The 26,038-nt window shown below is 36.3% G+C and overlaps 1 long non-coding RNA gene across 1 annotated transcript; it reads left to right on the forward strand.

Annotated features, from left to right (window-relative positions):
• Window positions 1–16,063: 16,063 nt before the first annotated feature.
• LOC125671970 (uncharacterized) lies at window positions 16,064–25,915 on the forward strand. The gene is made up of 3 exons (XR_007368797.2): window positions 16,064–16,132; window positions 25,263–25,420; window positions 25,657–25,915. It is a non-coding gene; the product is annotated as an uncharacterized LOC125671970 (long non-coding RNA).
• Window positions 25,916–26,038: the final 123 nt, after the last annotated feature.

The following is a 26,038-nucleotide window of genomic DNA, read 5'->3' on the forward strand; positions in this document are numbered from 1 at the left end:
ATGTAATGATAGATTTATCAATCTTAATCTCATCTTTTATAAAAGAAAAATTGTATATATAAGCGTACCATCTTGATCTAGTACAATGTAACGAAAGCCTATTAGGATCAAGCTATGGGGAAAAATAAATAGAAAGGCGTTAAAACGCGAAAAAAGGCGTAATAACGCGAATAAAAGGCACAACGCAAAGTGTAAAGGCGTTATAACGCAAGAAAGGTATAATAACGCGTTGGAAAAAAGCGTTGTAATAACGCTTTTTTTCCCCGCGTTATTATACCTTTCTTGCGTTATTATGCGATTTGAAAGTCATGTTTATGTATAAATAGACAAATCATTCCATTGACCTTTTCTCTCTTTCGTTGGACATGGGGGAAGACAGCTTCAAATCTTTACTATGGACAATAAATGATTCAGCTGCCCAGAAGATGGATGAAGAAAAGGTTTACTACTCAGTGCATGCATGTAACATGGTATACTCACAGGCACTTATATCGCTTGGGGGCCTGATTACTATATATAAGAATACTCTTATATATAGTAATTAGCCTAGCCCCCCCCCCCCTCCCGCGATATAAGTGTCTGTGAGTATACGCACATAAAAACAATTTCAAAGAGGAATGGAGAAAAACTTGACATCTGCGTAATTATTTATGTTAATAAATTATAAACTTGACAAATCTGTAACAATTCAATTCTTAAAAATGAGTTTTTAATAGTAGCAATTTCAGTCTAAATGTATTGTACATATTGTATTGTGTAGTTCTATTTAATTGTATACAATACTCAAGTAAGCTGTCTTGAATATATAACATCTGTATATGGTATGCATGTGTACATATTGTGGTATCATGTATTTATTTTTGTGTATACTATAGATAAGCTGTCTTAAACACTTAGGGTACAAGACTGCCAGTCTGATAGACTTGGCTCAGGCACCGTCCCTTGGTACTCTCTGTGTTTGTGACAACATTTTATAATATTGTCTTACTTTACTTCCCATATAGCACACTTATTGTACAGTACATTTCCAATCAGTATTGTGATGATAATTCAATACCTATGTCAATGTAGAAACCCTTAGCATGTGTTTATGGTACACATGTGTAAATTGTATCATGTAGTTATAATGCTTAATTGTTAATTTGTATATGCCCCCTGAGGACCCTTGATTGGTGAATTAATAAATACCTATATACATGTACATATATTTTCCAGATAAAGAATGAAAGATCCAATCCTTAGGATAAAAAATCTTTTCGACAGATATATACATATATATGCAAATCTTATCTCGGAATGAATATCTGATGCATCTTTTAATAAAATATGATGTAGATCTATAAGATTTTAAAAAGGAAATCATATTTCCACCTTTGAATTTTCTATTTTTACACTGGTGTACATGTAGGGTGTTGCTTCTGTCCAAAGACATTGTGAGACAAACCTTGGGGAAGAGGGGGTTGTATGTGTGTAATTTTCCACCATAAATTTAAAACGGGTGGATAATAATAATCGAAGATTGTACTGGAAACAAGAATTAGATTAAACCACGTTTTTAACCTCCCTCCAACATGTAATGGAATTGGAAACTTTGCATTTATAAGGCAAAGTTGAGCTATAAAAATATGCATTTATAAGGCAAAGTTGAACTATAAAAATATGCATTTATAAGGCAAAGTTGAACTATAAAAATATGCATTTATAAGGCAAAGTTGAATGTATAGTGTTCAGTTTGAATTCTTTAAACAAAGAAAGTGACTAAAATATTATACCGAGGTGTATATATAATTCAAGCATAATAACCCTTTTAAAAAGGCGTAATAATGCCTTTTTTCGTGTTATAATGCGTTGTTTTCACTTTGCGTTATTACGCCTTTTTTCGTGTTATAATATCTTTTTACTTTGCGTTATCACCGCCTTTTTTCGTGTTATGATACCTTTTTACTTTGCGTTATTACGCCTTTTTTCGTGTTATAATGCCGTTTTACTTTGCGTTATTACGCCTTTTTTCGTGTTATAATATCTTTTTACTTTGCGTTATTACGCCTTTTTTCGTGTTATAATACCGTTTTACTTTGCGTTATTACGCCTTTTTTCGTGTTATAATGCCTTTTCACTTTGCGTTATTACGCTTTTTTTCGTGTTATGACGCCTTTCTATTTATTTTTTTCCCATAGTTTGATCCGAATAGGATTTCGTACAATGTTTATTTGTTCTGCGTATCATCAGTTTTTAAATCGAGACAGGCTACTGGCAAACAAGTTGATGTTACAGGCGTTTGAAGTCAACATTTCTCAAATATGGTCGTTATAACGGTTTAATCTGCCAATACAACCTATCATTGGGTCAAATGATGTCTGACGTGTTTCATACCGCTTTTTAGGCCGTTCTTGGCACACTGATTTTGATTACGGATTACTCCATTTACCTTAACAAGACAAAGGGTTCATGGCGGGTGTTACCTGTCGACAAGGAATGCTTACTCCTCCTAGGCACCTGATCCCACCACTGGTGTGTCCAGGGGTCCGAGTTTGTTCAACTCTCTATTTTGTATTCCTTATAGGAGTTATGAAATTGGTCACTGTTCGTTATTTTCGCTTTTCTATTATTTTATATTACTTTGGGTTGAGTTTCACCCCCCTTACCATGAAGTCTACCGAATACAGTAACAAAGGACGGATGGCTTTTAAAAATGTAAGAACAGCATGAACCAGTCAGACAGAAATTTATTGATCCGAAAGTTCTTTCAGGTCCACTTAAAAATCATTCAAATTTTCCGGATAGAGGTCCAAGTTTAACTTTTAAAAGTAATCGCATTAAAATCTACATGGTAATTCATACACGTGTATCATATAAATAGCAAATCATACATGTGTATCATATACATGTATATATATAATGTATATTTAAATCTACATAGTAAATATTACACGTGTATCGTACACTGTGTATGAGTGCGCCCACGAGAAAAGGTGCTTCTCACAAAGATGACAGTACTTAGAGAAACAATGTCACATGAGTCATTTGGACATGCTCACGTTTGTACGTTCTTAGTTGGGTCTGTAGTTAATGAAATACGGTTAATTTCAATTACAATGTATTGTGTGATGTTTGTATACACTTTATAGCGAATATGCAAACAAAAACTTGTTTCTCTACAATCAAATAACGCAAATGATCGTATTTTCAAAAACAATTTATCTTTGAATACGACTGCCAAGACCGAGTTTTCTTCTTCAATCATTTGTACCAATATTGAGCTAATTAAGCTGAATGCTATTAGTCTTTTATACGTTGTAGGTATTGATTATCAATGCTCTAACAAACAAGGCGAAGTGGGACAGTTCGTTACGTCATGGACCTTTCTCCACCACAACAGTGACTAAAGGTCGTGATCAGGTACATGTAGGAACCCCAATCGCATGCAGTTCCACATACACTATTGCAAGTATCATCAAATCCGAGGGAGGGGGAGGGGAGGGGCTTAAATATCATGAACAAATTCCAATTTCCTCTTGACTGCTTTGTTTGACCTTTGACAATCAAATTTAGCATAAAATACAATGGAAATCCATATCAATGTTATAGTGTATCAATAAAAAGCAGATTAAAAAATACTCCAAAAATCCCTATATGTGACCTTAAATTTTAAAAGGGACATGGACAAAATTTGAGCTGAAAATTTAAAAATTTTATTTTTTGATTTTTAATCTTTAGAATGCTTGACTAAGGTATTACTAATGATCAAAATTTGAATGTCAGTTGTCAAAGTACATGCAACATCCCAAGGTGCATGGGAGATACAGATGTCACAAGTCCTTGTTATGTAAACAAGGATCGTGCCATGTTTTAGTTGACATCGGTTAAATATACTAGTAAAAGTTTCGTTTAAAGTAGATTTTTTCAATTTATAAGTGTATTCTTAACACAATTAAATAGTTTCTAGTGTTTGGCACATCTCATTTTGTTTTAAACACGCTATTTTCTATTAAACAGTCAAATGTAAACAAAAACATGGCACGAGCCTTGTTTACATAACAAAGAATTGCCAGTGTTGTATCTCACGTATAACTCAACAACTGATATTCAAATGTTGGTTGACCATTAGAAATATTTTAGTTAAGCATTGTAAACGATAAAAATGGGAAAATAGAATTTGAAATTTTTCAGCTTAAATCGTGACCATGTCCGTTCAACTGTCAGCATCGCGCTCAAAATCACACGGCCTCTCGCCTCTGTCGGCGCGGGTTCGAATCCCGCTCGCGCCGGTAAGTGAGAAAGTTTTCCAGTTTACTTTCGGAAGGTCGGTGGTCTCTTCCCAGGTACATTGTATCTGGGTTTTCTCTTCCACCAATAAAAAAACTGGGCGCCACCAGATAACTGAAAAATTGTTGAGTGTGGTGGAAATTTTTCAATTAATCACAATTAATGTCAATGACGGGCCCAGATCGGACTTTATTCACTCCGTGTCTGACATCCCTGTGTTGTGATTTCTTGGATATTGAAGAACTACACTTTTTTATGAATTCTAGAAAACGATAGTGAAGAACTACATGGATTTATGAATTCTAGGTGAAAAGAATATAATTTCAACTTGTTTCTTTTTTCTTCCTATATTTCTAACTTTTAGATTCAAAATACAACTCCAAATCTCGTACACAAGAAATCACTGGATTTCCCTCCTATATGACCTTGGATTTCAACTTATAACCGTAATAATTAACTCTGTGGGTGCAAGAATGGATGATCCCGTAACACGTAATGCTATTGTAAGCGTCGTATTCAGTGGCGGATTTAATGGGGGCGCAGCCGGCGCGCTCCCCCTCTAAAATTTTCAAATTTAAGGTAAATCGCGGTATCTTGTTTAGAAAAATGTACTTAACGATAAGAAAAGCAAAAATTTCTTCCACTCCCGGAGAAATAAATAATAAAATCTTTTGATTTCTTGAATGACTTTATTGGGTGAAGTTAATTTTTTCCAAATCCCCTTAAAATTTGCGTCATTTTTATTAATTTCACCTCATAAACATGATAGAAAATAGTACAAATGACTAAATAGGAGACATATTTCAAGCTCTATAAAACCTGTAAAATCCAGGAGCTTCCGGGGGCTTCCAGACCCCCTACCTCATAAAGTGGCGCCCCCCGTAACCACAATTCCTGGATCCGCCCCTGCTATTGAAGATAGTGTAACGTTTTTACATTAACTTCTGGGATCGTACCTGGTCAATTCCAGGGTTTGGGGTATTCAACAATAACTAATTTAAACTAATTGGTATGATTTTAGTGGACTGCCAAAATATACAAATATGCCCTAACCTTATCTAGGTTAATTATCATCAAACAGAGAATCACTACATCAATCAGAAGCAAGCAACGACAACTGGTAGTGCTAACTTAACAAAAGGTAGATCTAGAGCCCAGTCGCCCTCGGATTACCCCATATACTGTAGGACGCCTTATTCAGGACGGACAATATATGTGGTAGCCCTTCAACCACTACACTCACTGTAGGATGCCTTATTCAGGACGGACAATGAGTATAGCGGCCTGGACGACGGTCTGTTCAGCCAATGCGGACGACACCAAAAACGAACTATGGCTAGCCTCTTTACTGGAGGTCAACCTCTTCGTGGCAGGCCAGACTTCTGATGGCCTTCCAAATTCACTCTCTAACTGTAAGAACAGGCGAGGAATTGTTTGCCATGAATACTTTATTAGTACCCATACTCTCGTCCTCTCTACTTGGCTAGGTCTTCTATCAGAATGACACTGACGACTGCAGAGTCTCGGTATTTATATACAAATGAGATCACGTGATATAAAGTGACTAATTGAGAACTCTGCATGGTCGTACCTCAAATATCCGGAATCATTACACTACCCATGCCTCCGATGACGTGCGTCCTGCATGTACAACTTGGAAACTTAACAATTCTTCTATTTTAGACAAAGGTTTAATAAACGACAGAACGATCAATTTCAAAGCTATTTACAAAGAATTCCTTTCTCTTTTTTTTTTTCTTCCAACAACTATATATTCAATTATGTACCACTAGGCAGAACCAAAAAGTCAGCAGAATTCTGTTTGGTTTGAGGGCAAAATCTCTCCTCTAGAGCCTTACTTAGAAGTACAGGTATGTATTTACATCTGTCTACTGCTGGCAGATTTCCAAGAACACTCTGTGCTTGACCTCGCAGAGCAACGGCCAAATACATCCCCTTCTCTGACAGAGCCCATTTATTCAATTCTGCACATATATCAAAGTGAGACTTAAAATCGGCCCATGACGAACTTCCGTCAAATTTATCTGGTTTCACTATGGTGATCTTGGGTTTGTCATTCTGTGCAGTATTCTCAGGGCGGCGAGTTGTAATGTTAGTCTCATTCATCACTGGAAAATCATGCCTGGATGTATTCGCATGGTATGGTGTGCTCGTAATAGAAAATCTATCTGGCTCGCCATCATCTGCCCTACTTAAATCAGTAAGATTGTCAGGCCTAGTATACGTCTAAGGTAGGGTGGTCGTCCTAACAGTTTTAGGTCTTGCGCCCTCCCGCTTGTAACCTTGGTCATCTATGGTAGTCCGCCTACTTTCAGATAATCCCGAATCTCTGCCGGCTGGCCTTGTCCGACTTTTATTTATACTAGCCTGAAGCCTACTTAGCTCCTGCTCTAAGGCAGTCATCTCAGCATTCACATCGCTCTCAGACATATCAGTAATTCACAAAAATTAAACAAACTCGACTAAAATAAACCAAAAACAAATGTAAACTTTAATGATAGAATTTTACCCCAAATCCCGCCGCTGCCACCAAATTCTGTAACGTATTTACATTAACTTCTGGGATCGTACCTGGTCAATTCCAGGGTTTGGGGTATTCAACAATAACTAATTTAAACTAATTGGTATGATTTTAGTGGACTGCCAAAATATACAAATATGTCCTAACCTTATCTAGGTTAATTATCATCAGAGAATCACTACATCAATCAGAGGCAAGCAACGATAACTGGTAGTGCTAACTTAACAAAATGTAGATCTAGAGCCCAGTCGCCCTCGGATTACCCCATATACTGTAGGAAGCCTTATTCAGGACGGACAGTATATGTGGTAGCCCTTCAACCGCTACACTCACTGTAGGATGCCTTATTCAGGACGGACAATGAGTATAGCGGCCTGGACGACGGTCTGTTCAGCCAATGCGGACGACACCAAAAACGAACTATGGCTAGCCTCTTTACTGGAGGTCAACCTCTTCGTGGCAGGCCAGACTTCTGATGGCCTTCCAAATTCACTCTCTAACTGTAAGAACAGGCGAGGAATTGTTTACCATGAATACTTAATTAGTACCCATACTCTCGTCCTCTCTACTTGGCTGGGTCTTCTATCAGAATGGCACTGACGACTGCAGAGTCTCGGTATTTATATACAAATGAGATCACATGATGTAAAGTGACTAATTGAGAACTCTGCATGGTCGTACCTCAAATATCCGGAATCATTACAATAGTATCGTAGGTACAAGGGCATTTGGAATTCCCCAACCAGTGACCTTAACCTTTAGCATTAAGTTTACCTTATTTAGATTTTGTTCAAAGTAGCATACCTGCAAGTCAAGTACGCATGGACTTTTGAGATTTTCCCTTGTAATGATTTTGACCTTTTCACACTAACAGAAACACAGATGCTCATGCAAAGTTTGTTTAAGAATAGTAAAAATTAATTTTGGCTTTGTGGTAAGTGATTTCTAAAAAAAAAAAAAATGATAAAGAGACGCTGTTTATTTTTTCTTTTATTTACTTTGAAATTGCCTTAATGATTAGAACTCTATCGCATCACAAATAATCGCCTTCCAGTAGAGATTGGCAGACCACAAATATAACCGCCTTCCAGTAGAGACTGGCAGATGGATTAGATGCAATGGAATATTCTGTGTTTTGTGTAACGAATCAAAAATTGCAGCCGAATTCCATTATGTATTAGAATGCAGACTTAATGTTATTGAATTTCATGAAATTCTGTCAACCAGTAAGGTTAAATCACTACAAAATTCTGCATGTTTATCTAAAAAATCTATGAGTTAGTCGGTCTTCTTAACATATTTTGTGAATACTTTTTTCACTACATGTATATTTATGTATACTCTGACCTTATTCGTACTCAAATGTATGTTTATCTAATGTACCTCATGTACCATATATAATGTGGTTTGAGCGATTGATGAACTTGAAAGAATCTCTCTCTCTCTCCCTCTCTCTCTCTTCCCTGTCTCTCTCTCTCTCTCTGTCTCTCTCTCTCTGTCTCTCTCTGTCTGTGTGTGTCTCTCTCTCTCTGTCTCTCCCTCTCTCTGTCTCTCCTTCTCTCTCTCTCTCTGTCTCTCTCTCTGTCTCTCTCTCTCTGTCTCTGTCTCTCTCTGTCTGTGTGTGTGTCTCTCTCTCCCTCTCTCTGTCTCTCTCTCTCTGTCTCTCTCTCTTTCTCTCTCTCTCTGTATAAAGTGGGACAGATGTCTACAGATAATTGAACTGAAAGGTGTACTGTACTTTCTATCAATTCAAACCAGGTATGCGATTTAAAAATTTAAAGATATAAAACAGATATAGAAAATTTGACAGAATTTAATTTTCCGTGGAGATATAATTTGGTATACATCCTCCTTTAAATCGATATAATTATACATATATATATATGGGTTTGCACTAATTTTTTTAATTTTTTTTAAACGTGTGGTAATTACCCCATGCGGTGGTTTCGAAATATATAAAAACCGTTTTCTTTTCAAATTAGATTTACGTACTTTTTTCTGAATGTCGATTTCATATTCAGGGTGTTATTGAGGAATATTTTGCAACAATTCGCCTTTACTACTGGAGAACACAACGTTTGAAGAAGATTTGACGCTAACAGAAATAGCAGTCACAAGAAATCACGTGATGAGCAGTTTTAACGGTTTCCTGTAGAATGTCCTATATCTCATACAGTGATTATAGAAATGGGGGAGGGGTTGCTCCCCCCCCCCCCCCCCCACCACCATCCTTGTAATATATGATAATAAAATGATAGGTTTATAAAGCGTAACCTGTCCCATATCATGCTATATCGTATAAGATAGGTGAAGATTAGCTTCAATTAAATATACATCTAAAAGTTGAAAATTCAAACGTACATATTTGTAAGGGTTGTACAGAAGGTTCCTAATCTTTCGCAGTACAAATTGTGTATAGACAATGTTAAACATTGATAGAGCGGGCGTGGACGTCCACAATGCAACACAATACCTACTGCAAGACATACAGATAGATGTATACCTATATATCTATACAAAAGTCCGCGGGAGACTGTGTCAACACGAACCCCCGAATTCCAGTCCATTCAGAGGCGCGAATTCTCGGGATACGAGAGAATTCGTCATAAAACACCTGATTTATGGCGAGAAGGTCATCAATAGACTACACATTTCCTCTGTGTACACTTGTAAATCAATCAATTTTGATAAGATTGTGTCAATATCGCCTTATTTGCTGACAAGATGCGAAATGGATTTTTAAATATGGATATTTCTATGAGGTGTTTATATGTTAACGTTCCTTTGAAACTACTAAGTTTCTTATATGACGATTTAATCTTGGGGGAAAACATTTTAATAAAAGTTCTTGAAAGGTTTTAATTTGGCATGAACCATTGTACTAGAGAAAGAAAAAGGGGTGGGGGTCGGGGTAGGATAAAATCTCACAGGGTGTGACGAGGATGTCTAATAGATACCCTGCCGCTAAAGGATGGAAATACTACTAAGGCTCAATGTTATGGCAATGTTTATAATTATGTAAAATTTATGATAAAAGTAATTAATTTACGTCTATTTCAAAAAAAAAATTATGCACATATTTGGTAAGGGAGATTCCACAACGACCACCCATCGTCCTCACACCGCGCAGACTTTTTAAGATCACACCGCGCAGACTTTTTAAGATCACACCGCGCAGACTTTTTAAGAACACACCGCGCATATTGTTTAAGAAGACACCACGCAGACATTTTAAGACCACACTCATCACTGTGCAGAATTTTTAAGAACACACCGCGCAGATTTTTAAGAACACACCGGGCAGAATGTTTAAGAGCACACCGCGCAGACTTTAAGAACACACCGCGCAGAATGTTTAAGAACACACCGCGCAGACGCTGTCAGGAGTGGTAGAGGGATCCCTCGCTGGCTCCCTACTAATGAGGTTCTTTGAACCCAATGAGGAAAAGTTGCTATACCCAAAGTCCCAGTTAAATATATGTCCTATAGGTTCGACTTCAGCATGCAGTATTTCGTCATATGTTATTTGGTAATGTAATGTATCTCTCTATTCATATTTGTGTAATGTAATGAAATGTATCTTGCTATTCATTCGTCATATTTACATCATATTACAATATTTCTCCCTGTTCAGTCAAATATTGGCTCTTTGCCCCGTAACATTCTTTTTCCTCGTTGAACAAAATATCAGTTACTTTTTACAAGATTTACTTCCGACCTCAGAGATATAAAAGCATAAAAGAAAAAAAGATTCCTTAAAAAGAAAAAAGAAATAATTTAGCTAGATCTTTGCTATACCTATGGAGAGTTCCTGAACTCGGATATTGGGATTTAATTTGACAGTAAGGAGACTGCTGTCAATATCGTGCACCGCTTTGGTCTGTTTTCGTGTTGCCAGTATTCGACAGCGTCATCCAGTTACCTGATTAAAATTGCAAATCAACATTATGAATTTAAATCTATATTTCCTGACTCGAAATTACGATTTCATTGCGTAAACTATGTGTACAATTTAAAACGCAGACTTTTAAAATCCAGACTGTCGTCCAGGTATGATAAAGATGTACTCTCGGCAAAGAGTGAATTTGGTCGTTCCATGACTATCGGTGAGAGAATGGACTACCGTTTCCAATTGTATTTCGCACTTCTTCTAGGGGTAGACGATGCTGAAGGAAAATCGGGTAATTAAAGTATACGGGACACAGTGTGGGTAATTAAGTGATCGCTGAAGTAAGTGATCGAGGACCCCGTGGGTAATTATAGAACCGATCCCGTGGGCGCGGGTCTGGTAATTTATAGAGGGTCGCGTAATTAGTGGGATTATTCGGGAAATCACGGGTCCCTTCAGGAAATAGAGGGTAGTTCGGGTGTGTAAATGACCGAGCAGAAAATTACAGGGCGGGTTATATTAGGGGATCTATTCGGTAATCAAAGGGGGACGTTTGTGGGTCGGATTCGAGTAATTAGGGGACCGTGAGCAATTTAAAAAAGACGGTTCAGATAATAAGAGGACGGTTCTGTAATTATATGACCGGTCGGGTAATTGAAGGACCGTTGGGTGCGGGATGGCGTAAAGTGCAAATAAACATGGAGGGTGTAGGTATTATGTATGAATAAACCTGACCGAAAACCAACTAAAAAACCCACGATGAAATAAACAGCTAATATCTGTCTTATTCTGCAGCGTCACTCGGGGTGTCTATCATAGAGAAAGGATTTGTTTTATCATCAATTCCTGCAAAAATCACTCCACTTTACTTCTATCTAAATTCAATACAGGATATTCGTTACAGAGATGAAATCTTTGTATAAAAGGGCCCATTTCTCTTTGATTTTTTTTATGCATTTACATAATGTAATAGATCACTCAGATCGCGAAGTGGGAATGCCCCGCCGTTCCGATAGTCCATTAGAGACGAAAAGTGTCGGTCCCGCCACGGACGCACGTGCTTTGTACTCTACAAACCTAAAGCAACATATATATATATTTCGTTCTAATTTAAGGACAGGATATTCATTAAAAGTGTAATCGTTTGATATATTCAAAGAATCCCCTGTATATTCAAAGAACGTGCATCAATTTTAAGATATAGAAGTTTGTTTCTGAAGAAGCAAATATTTTTCTTTATTTCATAATTTACAACGGTCAAACCACGCTAGAGAGATCAAATGTGTACATTTAATTTTCCACTGGGTTCGGAAATGTAGCGTAACTGAAAAAGTCAATATCTAATTCATGATCCTGTCGGTTTTAAACTGAACTTAATACACGAGGAGATGATTGATACTAAATGACTAAAAGTTTAAAAACAAATTGATTTTATGAACATTAACATTTTCTGAAATCAAAGTTAATGTAATGTTCAATTTATTGACTTCAATTTCGATATTTATATTTTAAAAAATTAATTGAATATTACAAATATCATTGGACACAAAAGGCTTCAATTCACGGAGGATGAAATTATTCGGTACACATCGGAGTTAAAACTACTGTTTATTGAGGGCAACTTCCGACTTATTTATTATTTTTTTAAAAACTTGTACACAATCTCTACCCCATGCAGTGGTTTCGAATACATTTACCTTTTCAGTTTTTAGAAATTTTTAAAAATCAATTTCATACTCCCAACGTAGGTACAATGGCGCTGTATTCAATAAACACTTTAATGCAATTACTTACAAGTTATTTGCACATAATAACAATTAAGTTAATCTCCGTGAACCCGAACCTTAACCAAAATACGTCTTCAGATGTTAGACGACGGTACAAAACGCATGTAAAGATTAAGTCCGCGGTGTTAAATATTGATTTGTACTCTAAAAAGTGTTAATGTTAAAGAGAAATATTGACAATTGTATACAAAACGTGCCCCGGACGGTTCAGAAACCCACAGTAAAGAGATCGGACACGCTGTATTTTAACACAAAATTGAAAATTCAATTTCGTTTGTAAAAACCTTTGATTTCAAATTTTGTAACAATGTGTCAATATGGCGACAAAGCTTTATGGCGACAGTGAATTAGGGTCTGAGAAGACGACGTTCAGAAATTCACCAGTGGCAACATTGGTACTGGCGGCGGGGGCTCCCTTGTGATTCTGTACAATTTCAATACTATAAAATTTCATCACACACGACATCTTGAGATATAGTACATTTTACGGGCGGACAGAGCACATGAACTCTTCCTCCGGGGAAAATTGGCCCTTGATTGTCTCTCACAACTTGCTACAATCCTGCGGATAGGAAAGATTTTTTTTTTTCAAATCAAAAGAGAGATTGTCACCCAAGATGGTGCTTTTTCATCCCAAAGGGACAACTACTTTATATCCGCCACTTAATTATTCATTACATTTCATAATGCAGGTCATATGAAAGAAATCAAATTAGTAGTACTATTATTGAGCTACTAAGTTTATTTGGCGACATATTAGACATTAACTTGCATTGTACAAAAATCAATACCCGTTCCATCTTCTTTACATTTACATATCTCGTCCTCCACTTGTCAAAGTGATGACTGAGATAGTGAACAAATACTTAGAAAGACACCGGAACATTTATTATCTCCGCCATAAATGTCATTCTGAGAACAGATGGTACCCTAGGCGCGGACAGAAATACCATCTGGGAATATATATATATATATATATATATATATATATATATATATATATATATATATATACATACACGTATATTTTCGTTATTCCCATGTCTGGTGACATCACGTGATTACGTCACGTGGGAGCTTTGACAACACTGTTATAGGTCCCGTGAGCAGCCCCACACGAACTGTCCCACATCGGGGCGATACAAGGAGACTCCTGCTGAGGGCTAGGGATGTTCCCGTTCGCCATTAACCAGCTGTACAGACGTCTGTTTGTTTTCGACATTGAACGCACGTCCACGCGGTCACTGGACTGAATGATGGCGTCCATAAAATCCCTAGAACTCTGGCTAAACTCCTCTTCCACAATGTAAACATTTTCAATCTTTTTGATCGGGTCCGTGTTCCTGTCTAACAAGTCCATGAGCCGCGAGGCGGAGTCCGATTCCTTCGCAGAGGGTTTGCCAGCTTCATTACAAGCCCGTTCACAGTGCTGGGTCAGGGTTGTCACGTACGGAGCTTTTAAACGACTACGGGACCCAGTTTCCTCACTCTGTGAATCTTTCTGTTCGTTTTTGTCCATTGACTTTGATTTTGAGCTTTTTACACCACATTTTTTTCCTCCCTTTGAGCGCGCACTCTTTCCCTTCATCGTTTTTGAAATGTCTTCGTTTCTGTTTGATTCAGAAAGTGATGTTTCTTTTCGTTTTTCTTTTTTCGCCGATCGTCTTTTGGTCGTTCTTTTGCTCTCTGATTTCTTGGGTAATGTAGCACCTGTGATGGCCGCCACTTTGGCAGTAACGCGTCCCGTGGATTTCCTCACTTCATAATTTCCTTTTGCAATACAGTTATTGTGAGATATCTCCGCTCGCTGCACACCCTCCCCCTCACAGTCGCTTTCAGAGTCCGACTCCAAGGTCCACCTGCTCAGAAGAGAACGCGCCGGTATTTCACGGATCAACACGAGATTTTTGCCACTTTGAAAAGTCACTCTCTTCTTTTTCTTGGAATCACTGTTAGCGGTGGAGACACTCCGGACACTCGCGGACTCATCGTCCACATACCCGCTGGACGGGCTCTCATCCCGCGAGTCACAGTCCGAAAATTCGGACTCACTAGAGATACTCAAACCTATAGAGTCCTCCTCAGACTCGGACATTTTCCTGAACAATCCGCTCAAACTTAAGGAAATATCCTCCAATTATATTCTCAACATTTGTTCGAAAATTCCTTCCTGGCGTTATGTATAACGTTGGTTTCCAATGAAAGAGAATTTGGTGAGACAGATTAATGCCCTACAAGCACGAGGTAAACGCTGCTGTCACCTAGATTTCTCTTTCTTCTGGTTATAATCCGCATCTAAAAACAATATGGTGGTTATATCCACTGCACCAAAGTAGATTAACCCGGATTAATTTCACTTAGTATCAAATAAAACTGTGTCAGTTTTTCTTCGTGTTGATAGCTGGGTAAGAGTTCGCAGTTTTAAAGTTTAGAGAGCGGGATCTCGCACGTTCTTACCTTCGGACGATTTCTTGTTTTAAATCTTCCAAGTTGACGACTTTAAATCCCGAGACCCTGGCACAGGTGCGTGATTCCGTTTGAATACCTGTTCAATTTAAAAGCAACTGACGACGGAAAGCCAGAGATCGATGGGTTTTATTTACTACAAGCCACGCATGGGCTTTCCCGACTTCTGCCCAGCCGGATCCCGCTCACGAGGGTAATGTCAATGACGAAACTGAACCCCGACACCTTATATTTAGAAAACCACTGAAAAAAAACCAATCTGTAAATGACTGCGAAATTATCCGGTTACATTGTTCGATTTTTTTTTTATCTTGTCTGCGCAAATCGATTTTTCCTGCATCAAACTTTTGCCACAGGAAACCTTGAACATAAATGGATTTATCTTCTGATAGTATAAAATCTGGACCTCGGGAACAAGCCTATAATGATTACAAAAGTATTGACTAAGTGGCGAATCTATAACTCAGTACTTCCCGATAAATTTTCTCTTGATTGATACTGTTAAACAAAGCAAGTATTCCGCTAATTAAAGGTCACTTAGAAGTTAAATGTCAGATAATTAGCTATATAAAGACTACAGAACTTAGTGCCTGTACCCTCAAACAATAGATAAGACAAATCTAACAGTAATTTGATGGTATCAGCGAACCAAAATAACTCCGTAAACATCCTTATCGTATCAACTGCATTGTCTGCGAGACTAAATTAAAAGTTAATCATTAATAAGAATATATCTCAGTCAATGACGCACAAATTGTGTCTTGTCATCTTCGCGTAAATAACTGCAGATCTCTCTCTCTCTCTCTCTCTCTCTCTCTCTCTCTCTCTCTCTCTCTCTCTCACACACACACACACACACACACACACACACACACACACACAAACATGAAAATGGTTACAGGCTTCGTACAATAAACCGTCATGTCGAGATCTTACAATGTCCGCTTATAATATGATATATAATATGCATGAGCAGTTTATGTTGAGCTGTGTACATGATTTGTATGAGTTCATGTAAAGCTGTGTATATGATTCATATGAACAGTTCATGTGATTGATTGATTGTTTTGCTGTTTTCCGCCACACTCAAATTTTTTTCAGTTATCTGGTGGCGCCCAGTTTATTATTGGTGGAAGAGACAACCCAGATACAATGTACCTGAGAAGAGACCACCGACCTTAAGTAAGTAAACTGGGAAAACTTTCTCACTTACCGGCGCGAGCGGGATTCGAACCCGCGCCAACCAGAGGTGAGAGGCCGAGTGATTTTGAGCGCGATGCTCTAACCACTCGGCTACGAAACTGTGTGCGTGGTTTGTATGAGCGGTTCATGTTGAGCTGTAGTTCATTTTGAGCTGTGTACATGGTTTGTATGAGCGGTTCATTTGGGCTGTAGTTTATATTGAGCTGTGTACATGGTTTGTATGAGCGGTTCATGTTGAGTTGTGTACATGGTTTGTATTAGCGGTTCATGTTGAGCTGTGTACATGATTTGTATTAGCGGTTCATGTTGAGCTGTTTACATGGTTTGTATGAGCGGTTCATGTTGAGCTGTGTACATGGTTTGTATGAACGTTTCATTATGAGCCGTGTGCGTGGTTTGTATGAATGGTTCATGTTGAGCTGTGTGCGTAGTTTGTATGAGCGGTTCATGTTGAGCTGTAGTTCATGTTGAGCTGTAGTTCACGTTGAGCTGTGTACATAGTTTGTATGAGCGGTTCATGTTGAGCTGTAGTTCATGTTGAGCTGTAGTTCATGTTGAGCTGTAGTTCATGTTGAGCTGTAGTTCACGTTGAGCTGTGTACATAGTTTGTATGAGCGGTTCATGTTGAGCTGTAGTTCATGTTGAGCTGTGTGCGTGGTTCGTATGAGCGGTTCACGTTGAGCTGTGTGCGTGGTTCGTATGAGCGGTTCACGTTGAGCTGTGTACATAGTTTGTATGAGCGGTTCATGTTGAGCTGTAGTTCATGTTGAGCTGTGTGCGTGGTTTGTATGAGCGGTTCATGTTGAGCTGTAGTTCATGTTGAGCTGTAGTTCATGTTGAGCTGTAGTTCATGTTGAGCTGTGTGCGTGGTTTGTATGAGCGGTTCATGTTGAGCTGTAGTTCATGTTGAGCTGTAGTTCATGTTGAGCTGTAGTTCATGTTGAGCTGTAGTTCACGTTGAGCTGTGTACATAGTTTGTATGAGCGGTTCATGTTGAGCTGTAGTTCATGTTGAGCTGTGTACGTGTAATCGTCTTAGTTGTTTCTGGTCCAGTCGTCAATAGTATCTGTACACGTGCTTTGTGTGATTTTTTTAAGTTTGTAGAAACGGTGCATGTCTACTGCAAAAGTAGAACTGTCGACATGCTTGAGCAGTTCATCTCCGTGAACAAGTCATACCTTGATGGATTTTCTTCACGGTTGACTTGAACAGTTCACTAGTACTGTTGTCATGGGTTTGTAAGTTCACTAGTACTGTTGTCATGGGTTTGTAAGTTCACTAGTACTGTTGTCATGGGTTTGTAAGCAATGTGTATACGGTATCCTGGGGAACTGTCGACAAAACTACGTCATGGTTAATTGGAGGACTCCATGTTTTTGTTGAGTTATATCTATCATTTTTATGAGAGGTTCACGTTTTTGTTGAGTTATATCTATCAGTTTTATGAGAGGTTCACGTTTTTGTTGAGTTATATCTATCATTTTTTATGAGAGGTTCACGTTTTTGTTGAGTTATATCTATCAGTTTTATGAGAGGTTCACGTTTTTGTTGAGTTATATCTATCAGTTTTATGAGAGGTTCACGTTTTTGTTGAGTTATATCTATCAGTTTTATGAGAGGTTCACGTTTTTGTTGAGTTATATCTATCAGTTTTTATGAGAGGTTCACGTTTTTGTTGAGTTATATCTATCAGTTTTATGAGAGGTTCACGTTTTTGTTGAGTTATATCTATCATTTTTTATGAGAGGTTCACGTTTTTTTTTAGTTATATCTATCAGTTTTATGAGAGGTTCACGTTTTTTGTTGAGTTATATCTATCATTTTTATGAGAGGTTCACGTTTTTGAGGAGTTATATCTATCATTTTTATGAGAGGTTCACGTTTTTGTTGAGTTATATCTATCAGTTTTATGAGAGGTTCACGTTTTTGTTGAGTTATATATATCAGTTTTATGAGAGGTTCACGTTTTTGTTGAGTTATATCTATCAGTTTTATGAGAGGTTCACGTTTTTGTTGAGTTATATCTATCATTTTTTATGAGAGGTTCACGTTTTTGTTGAGTTATATCTATCAGTTTTATGAGAGGTTCACGTTTTTGTTGAGTTATATCTATCATTTTTTATGAGAGGTTCACGTTTTTGTTGAGTTATATCTATCAGTTTTATGAGAGGTTCACGTTTTTGTTGAGTTATATCTATCATTTTTTATGAGAGGTTCACGTTTTTTTTGGAGTTATATCTATCAGTTTTATGAGAGGTTCACGTTTTTGAGGAGTTATATCTATCAGTTTTATGAGAGGTTCATGTTTTTGAGGAGTTATTTCTATCACGTTTTATTAGAGGTTCACGTTTTTGAGGAGTTATATCTATCAGTTTTATGAGAGGTTCATGTTTTGAGGAGTTATTTCTATCACGTTTTATTAGAGGTTCACGTTTTTGAGGAGTTATATCTATCAGTTTTATGAGAGGTTCATGTTTTTGAGGAGTTATTTCTATCACATTTTATGAGAGGTTCACGTTTTTGAGGAGTTATTTCTATCAGTTGTATGAGAGGTTTATAACTGTTGCGTTCTCTGCATGCTTTACACGAGAAGTTCACGTCTGGTGGAGCTGTTCAAACTGTTCCGTGTAAGCATTGGTCAATTTAGGACGTGAGGGGCTGTGTGCATTGTTTTAAATGTGATTGATTGATTGTATATTGTTTAACGTCCCTCTCGAGAATATTTCACTCACATGGAGACGTCACCACTGCCGGTGAAGGGCTGCAAAATTTAGGCCTATGCTCGGCGCTTATTGCATTTGAGCAAGGAAGGATCTTTATCGTGCCACACATGCTGTGACACGGGACCTCGGTTTTTGGTCTCATTCGAACGCCCCATTTAGTCGTCTCTTACGACAAGCAAGGAGTACCGAGGACCTCTTATAACCCGGATCCCCATGGGATTGTTTCAAATGTGAAATTTGTGGTGTCCTCATAGTATATGTAAGGTGTCCATGTGAACCCGATCTGACGAGGTGTTTTGTATGTATTGTTTGTTTGTTTTGTATGTGTTGGTTGTTTGTTTTGTATGTATCGGTTGTCTGTTTTGTATGTGTTGGTTGTTTGTTTTTTATGTGTTGTTTGTTTGTTTTGTATGTATTGGTTGTTTGTTTTTTATGTGTTGGTTGTTTGTTTTTTATGTATTGGCTGTTTGTTTTGTATGTATCGGTTGTTTATTTTGTATGTATTGGTTATTTGTTTTTTATGTGTTGTTTGTTTGTTTTGTATGTATTGGTTGTTTCTTTTTTATGTGTTGGTTGTTTGTTTTTTATGTGTTGATTGTTTGTTTTGTATGTATCGGTTGTTTATTTTGTATGTATTGGTTGTTTGTTTTGTATGTGTTGGTTGTTTGTTTTGTATGTGTTGAGTGTCTGTTTTGTATGTATTGTTTTTTTGTTTTGTATGTATTGTTTTTTTGTTTTGTATGTATTGGCTGTTTGTTTTGTATGTATTGGTAGTTTGTTTTGTATGTATTGGTGGTTTGTTTTGTATGTGTTGTCTGTTTTGTATGTGTTGGTTGTTTGTTTTTATGTGTTGATTGTTTGTTTTGTATGTATTGGTTGTTTGTTTTCTATGTGTTGTTTGTTTGTTTTGTATGTATTGGTGGTTTGTTTTGTATGTATTGGTTATTTGTTTTGTATGTGTTGGTTATTTGTTTTTTATGCGTTGATTGTCTGTTTTGTATGTACTGTTTGTTTGTTTTGTATGTACTGTTTGTTTGTTTTGTATGTATTGGTTGTTTGTTTTGTATGTGTTGATTGTTTGTTTTGTATGTGTTGATTGTTTGTTTTCTATGTGTCGGTTGTTTGTTTTGTATGTGTTGGTTGTTTGTTTTTTATGCGTTGATTGTTTGTTTTGTATGTATTGGTTGTTTGTTTTCTATGTGTTGTTTGTTTGTTTTGTATGTATTGGTGGTTTGTTTTGTATGTATTGGTTATTTGTTTTGTATGTGTTGGTTATTTGTTTTTTATGCGTTGATTGTCTGTTTTGTATGTACTGTTTGTTTGTTTTGTATGTACTGTTTGTTTGTTTTGTATGTATTGGTTGTTTGTTTTGTATGTGTTGATTGTTTGTTTTGTATGTGTTGATTGTTTGTTTTCTATGTGTCGGTTGTTTGTTTTGTATGTGTTGGTTGTTTGTTTTTTATGCGTTGATTGTTTGTTTTGTATGTATTATTTGTTTGTTTTGTATGTATTGGTTGTTTGTTTTGTATGTATCGGTTGTTTGTTTTGTATGTATTGGTGGTTTGTTTTGTATGTATTGGTTGTTTGTTTTGTATGTATCGGTTGTTTGTTTTGTATGTGTTGGTTGTTTGTTTTTTATGTATTGGTGGTTTGTTTTGTATGTGTTGGTGGTTTGTTTTATATGTGTTGGTTGTTTGTTTTGTATATGTTGGTTGTTTGTTTTGTATGTGTTGGTTGTTTGTTTTGTATAATTGGTTGTTTGTTTTGTATGTGTTGGTTGTTTGTTTTGTATATGTTGGTTGGTTATTTTGTATATGTTGGTTGTTTGTTTTGTATGTATCGATTGTTTGTTTTGTATGTATTGTTTGTTTGTTTTGTATGTATTGGTTGTTTGTTTTGTATGTATTGGTTGTTTGTTTTGTATGTATTGGTTGTTTGTTTTGTATGTGTTGGATATTTGTTTTGTATGTGTCGGTTGTTTGTTTTGTATGTATCGGTTGTTTGCTTTTGTATGTATCGGTTGTTTGTTTTGTATGTATCGGTTGTTTGTTTTGTATATGTTGGATGTTTGTTTTGTATGTATTGGTTGTTTGTTTTGTATTTATTGGTTGTTTGTTTTAAGTCCTGTTGAGCATTGTTCACTAATATTGAGACGCCACCAGCTGTAGCTGAAGTACCACAAATATAGACCTATGCTTAGCGCTCCTGAAGGGTCGCAGCAGTGGGGGTTCTTTAATGTTCCAACGCCTGCCGCGACACAGGGCCTCCGTTTTTTAATGCCATATCCGAAAGACTCGTGATTCTCACTTGCTTGGTGAAGGAGCAATCACTACCTCTATAAATTACGTCTTAGGTTTGACACGGCCATGGCACAAACGGGGACGTAAAAAACCCCACCAAACAAACATCTGTGATCCGTTCAAGTCTCTGGGCATGCATTTTATTTTCATATTACATCCCCCATTGTTTTTGTCTATTTGTACACATGCTTCATTATTTGTCTATTTGTACACATCCTTCATTATTTGTTTATTTGTACACATCCTTCATTATTTGTTCATTTGTACTCATCCTTCATTATTTGTCTATTTGTACACATCCTTCATTATTTGTTTATTTGTACACATCCTTCATTATTTGTCTATTTGAACACATCCTTCATTATTTGTCTATTTGAACATATCCTTCATTATTTTTGTCTGTTTGTACACATCCTTCATTATTTCTCTATTTGTACACATCCTTCATTATTTGTCTATTTGTACACATCCTTCATTATTTGTCTATTTGTACACATCTTTCATTATTTGTCTATTTGTACACATCCTTCATTATTTGTCTATTTGAACACCTCCTTCATTATTTGTCTATTTGAACACATCCTTCATTATTTTTTATTTGTACAGATCCTTCATTATTTGTCTATTTTAACACATCCTTCATTATTTGTCTATTTGTACACCTCCTTCATTATTTGTCTATTTGTACACATCCTTCATTATTTGTTTATTTGTACACCTCCTTCATTATTTGTCTATTTGAACACCTCCTTCATTATTTGTCTATTTGAACACATCCTTCATTATTTGTCTATTAGACCACATCCTTCATTATTTTTGTCTGTTTGTACACATCCTTCATTATTTGTCTATTTGTACACATCTTTCATTGTTTGTTTATTTGTACTCATCCTTCATTATTTGTCTATTTGTACACATCCTTCATTATTTGTCTATTTGTACACATCCTTCATTATTTGTCTATTTGAACACCTCCTTAATTATATAATTATTTGTCTATTTGAACACGTCCTTCATTATTTGTCTATTTGTACACATCCTTCATTATTTGTCTATTTTAACACATCCTTCATTATTTGTCTATTTGTACACATCCTTTATTATTTGTCTATTAGAACACATCCTTCATTATTTTTGTCTGTTTGTACACATCCTTCATTATTTGTCTATTTGTACACATCCTTCATTATTTGTGTATTTGTACACATCCTTCATTATTTGTCTATTTGTACACATCCTTCATTATTTGTTTATTTGTACACATCCTTCATTATTTGTCTATTTGTACACATCCTTCATTATTTGTCTATTTGTACACATCCTTCATTATTTGTCTAGTTGAACACGTCCTTCATTATTTGTCTATTTGAACACATCCTTCATTATTTGTTTATTTGTACTCATCCTTCATTATTTGTCTATTTGTACACATCCTTCATTATTTGTTTATTTGTACTCATCCTTCATTATTTGTCTATTTGTACACATCCTTCATTATTTGTTTATTTGTACTCATCCTTCATTATTTGTCTATTTGTACACATCCTTCATTATTTGTTTATTTGTACACATCCTTCATTATTTGTCTATTTGATCACCTCCTTCATTATTTGTCTATTTGAACACGTCGTTCATTATTTGTCTAGTTGAACACGTCGTTCATTATTTGTCTAGTTGAACACGTCCTTCATTATTTGTCTATTTGTACACCTCCTTCATTATTTGTCTATTTGAACACATCCTATATTGTTTGTATTTTGAACCCGTTAGTTCTTTATTCAAATGGATACATTTCCCAAGTTATATTATTTTTTTTCTAAATTTTATTTATTTGTTTTGATCTAGTTGAACCCCATTGTTTGCCTATTTGGACACATACCCCATTGTGAGTCTATTTGGACATGCATTTCGCTATGTGTGAAGAAGTGCCCAAATACTGTAAGCAGATAATTCCTACAAATCGGTTCTGTGCGTGACCCGGGCACATCCGCCCTGATTACTTATCTGCATATTACGTTTGTACAAATATTTTATATGATGTCATACGATTATACCACTGTATGGAATGTATCAGAACTATTTGTTTAGTCTAAGGCTGTTTTTGTGAAATGCTCAGCATACAGAAGCCAGATCAGGGTTTCAGCACAACCTTATCTTGTCTTTTCATTTCTATAACAAATAGGGGTATTTAAATTCACACACGTTCTGCAGATGTACCAGACCCACTTTCCGTTAAACAGCCAAAACTAGAACGACCAACCTCACGTTTTACAGAAACATGTTTAATAGTCTATCATATTACATGTGGTCTGAAAATTATGAATGCATATTGAGTGATATGATATTTCTTTTGAAACGTAGTGATTAAACATTGTTCTAGAATCTGGTGAAGTTATCACCGAAAAGTGCGTTTTATCAGAAACAAATAAGAAACCAGATAGTCGGTTATTTGTTTTAGGTCGGTCTCTCCCCCCAAGTTTGATCCCAATACCTACATTACTATGTTAAATAAGATTACCAGATTACAGAAATTGAATTCTGAATCTATTTGAAGTGACACGGGATTTAATTTTTGTCATGAAACACAAAGAAAGACTTGGTAAAGTGAGGGTACATTAACCTTTCTCACCACGAGGAGTTCACATTTCAGAGTATGTAGAACTCAAGCAAACCCTGCTGTCCAACGTGATTTCTAGAATTATATTTACATGGTGTAAAGAAAAGCATTGCAAAATAGTGCAAGCGAGAGGTGGTATAATCCTAAATTAATATAGTACTGGGGGGGGGGGGGGGGGATAGAAGCGTGGATCGACATAGTAAAGAAGAATGATATATAGATCTATATTGATACATATCCGCCCCGGGTGTTGCCCTCGGGGCACATGAACTACCATATCCACCCCGGGTGTTGCCCTCGGGGCACCTGAACTACCATATCCACCCTGGTTTTCCTTGGGTGATTAAATCCCTCATATTCCCTCTATCATACAAAAAATGTATATTAGAATTCGGTCAATTGAGATATGTGGAACAATCAAAGAGTACCGCGGAGTAATACTTTGTAATGGACAGTCAGTTATTTCAACAGAACCTAACACCGGGTATTCCATTAACTGTGTCGCCAAGAAACTCCTCACTGAGGAGTATATCGTGAGTAGATGTTGTAAGGAGTCATCTCTAATCATTATATCAAATAAGTCTGGCCTATCGATGTTGTGTAACTGTTTAAGCTCTTTTAGATGGATATTATTTAATTCTGAAATCAATGACATTATTAAAGTCTGAAATCAATAATATTATTAAAGTCTGAAATCAATGATATCATTTAAGTCTGATATCGATGATATTAACTGACATCGTCCTCGAGACACGCAAAGTTCTTGTAGGTTTCGAAAAAACCGTTCTTTAAATGAGCAACACCAGAAAGCTAACATGGACGATGTATTTATCCTGACATGGTGGTCTGACACAAGAGAGGAGGCTGTCCTCCGCCGAATCCTCTCCTGTAGAAAATCTCCCTAATGTAGGACTGGTAGTTTCTGCGTACTTTTTGCGTCTTTCCATGATGTTGGTGTAGCGATTAAATTATTTGCTAGGAAAATTGATCATGACTATAAGTTGATTAAGGCTACTATTTAAAATTGATGGTTAAAAAAAACACCATTGACCCTTAAATTTCACAATAACAACAATCATCTTTAATCCCGTTCATTTTTATGAATGTTCATGGTATGATTAATTAAAACTTTATTCCCAACGGATCCGGAATTCAAATGATGAACGAATTGTGGACTTCATTACGTGTACTATCAATGATCTTTTATTACCCACATATTAATTCATATATTATTGTGGTGAATTGCCAAAGTGAATCCCATACCCCGTCAATAAAACATTTAAACCTTAAAAAAAAAAGAAAAAAAAAAGTAGGTCACCATTCTTACAGCTACTCGGCATGTGTCTGACTCGCTAAGAGTTAGTTTCATTTTGATAACGTGGAACAAGACACTGTCTTGGAATTTAATCAATTCAATTCTTCATGAATAGTAAGCACTGTATTTCTGTGTTAAATATTTTGTCATTCAGAGCGTCCGTATGATGTAGACAAATTTCACAACAGTGTGGTCAGCCACCCACAAGATGAACAAGACGCTTGGAAATATACGACGAAGTCGATTCACACGTAAACTCTTGGTTGATTTGGACTTAAAAATATCGCCCTATAAAGAAGAATGGCAGAAACAGTAACATGATATTTGTTATTTAAATTTAAGTTTCGTGAACGTGTAATTATGAATGTTCCCATATTTCTGAACTGTAGTTACATAATCCGTGTCATATGGCAATGACGACTGTAACTTAATTATTCAAGTTTTTAATTATGAGTGATTTATTTCATTCAAAGCAAACCTCATTAAAAAAAAAAAAACTACGTGGTTTATTAAACACATTCATGCATTTTTCTTTTCGTTTTTTGTAGGTAGTCGGCACGATATAAACAACCCCAAACAATATCTCCAAAAAAAAAATTCCAGTTTTGGAAATGCACGAACTGCGACGCTTTATGCCAGCATACTTCATGAAGCACATTATTTTTATATTTAACTTGGAACCATTTCTGTCGGAATATTCCCAGCCGTTAGAATAGTCGTGCTATATTTATCCATATTCATACGCACATCGTTCACATTCATGAGTTAATGGCTACCATTTTAAGTGGTAAAGATATCAAAAGTAAAAACATTGGAAATGTAAATATATGTATATATAGACCTAAATAAAATATTGTTAATGTACGTTCAAATTTTAGAATTTGAATCGATCTTATGGCTAATGTAAAACGTATTCTATATATGCCATTT

Source organism: Ostrea edulis, chromosome 4 (assembly GCF_947568905.1).
Source record: "Ostrea edulis chromosome 4, xbOstEdul1.1, whole genome shotgun sequence".
Classification (NCBI taxonomy): domain Eukaryota; kingdom Metazoa; phylum Mollusca; class Bivalvia; order Ostreida; family Ostreidae; genus Ostrea; species Ostrea edulis.